Source organism: Palaemon carinicauda, chromosome 15 (assembly GCF_036898095.1).
Source record: "Palaemon carinicauda isolate YSFRI2023 chromosome 15, ASM3689809v2, whole genome shotgun sequence".
Classification (NCBI taxonomy): domain Eukaryota; kingdom Metazoa; phylum Arthropoda; class Malacostraca; order Decapoda; family Palaemonidae; genus Palaemon; species Palaemon carinicauda.
Window position 1 is genome coordinate 121,139,479 of NC_090739.1, and position 2,758 is coordinate 121,142,236.

The following is a 2,758-nucleotide window of genomic DNA, read 5'->3' on the forward strand; positions in this document are numbered from 1 at the left end:
ATTTCTTGGTAAAAAAAAAAATAAACAATTTATATATTACAAGGTACGGTTGTGATGAAGTTAAAAAATATACGCACGTACAGTACAGTATACGTATACATTAAACAAATGCCAAAAAACAATTAAACACACATTGACTGTCTTTATTTGCTTTTTATATGGCTTGTGATATATATATATATATATATATATATATATATATATATATATATATATATATATATATATATATATATATATATATATGTGTGTGTGTGTGTGTGTGTGTGTGTGTGTAGATATACATACATATGTAGTAGGTTGGCCAGGCCACTAGCCGTCCGTTGAGATATGTACCAACCGTGTTTCACACAATTGTACATAATTCCTTTTGTATATATTATGCTTGTATCTTCGCTCTTCCCTCGCACTAAAACGAACATGAAAATTCATGTCAGGTTTTTCCTCTGTAATATTGTCTGTCTTGTGAATTTGTTATGTCCTGTTGCCTTGAGGTTTTGTATATAAGGAGAATGTTCCACAATAATATAACTCAGTCGATTGCATCCTGCCTTTGAGTTCACAACCCTCTCTCGGCCGTCACATTGGTGACCCCGGAAGTCGACTCGCTCCCACCGCCTTCCACCCCCACCCCCTCGCCCCTTCATCGTTACTACTATGGAGGACTCTACGGCAGTTGGTGCTGCGGCAGCTCCATTCAAACTTTCATCGTTTGCAAGCAGAGAGGCGTTTGCTTGGTTTCAACGAGCTGAAGTCCAGTTTCGTATCAGGGGCGTGACTCGCTCAACCACCAAAGCGGATTATGTTCTCGCGGCGATACCCGAGGACACCTTCCCAGAAATATCCGACTGGCTTTGTGAACAAGGAGACACTCCAATAGCGTATGACGACCTCAAATCATACCTTCTGCAACAGTACTCGCCGTCGCCAGCCGCCCGTATAGCAAAGCTTTTTCAGCTCTCGCAACAACCGTTGGGGGACCAAAGGGCTTCGCTTGCCCTCAGGGAAATGACCAGTATCCCTCGCCTTCAACCTGCCGCAGACGGCTCTCCTCGTGAGGTGAACCTACTTCATGGCCTTTGGATACGCCGTTTACCCGAACCTGTACGCGCTGCCATACCCGATGTCTATAGTTTACCCATAAAGGACTTGATGACCAAAGCTGACGCCCTTATGGACAGCCACTTCAAGACCTCCATCAACGCCTCCACCCCTGACGACGAGAATGCCTATTCAACGTCAACCGAACCTGACATGAATGCCGTAGGACATACTCGCCTACCCCGTGACGTGCCGAAGCGGCGACGAAGCCGCCCACCACCCACCAATCGCTCGCGCCTCAACGAACGACTTCTACAGCCACTTACTACCTCTCATCCGCCGGAGTTTTGCTACTACCACTTCAGATTAGGGGCAACCGCAAAGAAATGTCCCAAGGATTGTCAGTGGCCAAAAAACGTGTAAGTAGGCCATCGCTTGTGGTGGAGGCCTCCCGTGATTCTAATCTTTTCTTTTTACAGGATGCAGGAACGGGTGTGCGATTTTTGGTAGACACGGGTGCTTGTCGTTCTCTTTTGCCAAGGAAACTCTTCAAGGCACAACGTGGTCTGTCTATATCTGCCGACGTCCGCTTGGTAGCTGCCAACGGATCTGCGATACCCACCTACGGTTACGAGAACCTCACATTATCGTTCGGAAACGGTAAATTCAATTGGAAGTTTCTCGTTGCTGACGTCACAATGCCAATCCTCGGTGCGGATTTCCTCTCTCATTTCCACCTTCTGGTCGATGTCGCCCACCGACGCAGACTCGTACTTGTCGACACCTCTTCAACCCGCCCCCTCTAACCTTGCTCTCCACATCAGCGCACCCACGGATGCCTACGCCCACCTCCTCACGTCGTACCCGGAAGTTTTCCACCCAGAACTTCGCCAAACGCCCTTGGTTCCTGCCAAGCACGGTATTTATCACCATATCAAGACGACGGGACCCCCAGTCTTCGCAAAATTCAGACGTCTGGCACCGGAACGATTGGTAGCCGCCAAACAGACGTTCGCCGAAATGGAGAAAATGGGCCTTTGCCAAAAGGCCTCCAGCCCATGGTCGTCACCCTTACACATCGTTCTGAAGAAAGACGGCTCCCTCCGTCCGTGCGGGGATTACAGGCGCCTGAACATGCAAACAGAACCGGATCACTATCCCCTCTCAAACATTGCCAACATGACCTCCTACCTGCACAAAGCAAAGGTTTTCTCTACGCTCGATCTCCTGAAGGGGTATTATCAGGTGCCTATGAACCCAGAAGACATCTCTAAGACTGCCATCACCACTCCGTTTGGTACATACACTTTCAATTACTCCTGTTTTGGCCTTCGTAATGCTGGGGCCACGTTTCAATGTCTCATGGATGGCATCTTAGGGGACCTCCATTTCTGTGTATGTTATGTGGACGACATACTTGTGTTCTCCTTCTCAAAAGAGGAACACCTCCGTCACCTGCGCATCGTGCTCGACCGCCTGCAATAAAACAGCCTTGTAGTCCGGTGCGACAGGTGTACCTTTGGCGCCAACGAAGTATCGGTCTTAGGGCACCGCATCACTCCTGAAGGTGTCCACCCCCTCCCTGAGAAGGTAGCAGCCGTTCAAAACTTCCCCGTGCCCTCGACCGTCAAAGCTCTGCTGGAATTCTTGGGCATGATCAACTATTATCACCGTTTTCTGCCAGCCATTGCCGCCACTCTTGCTCCCCTCTACGCCT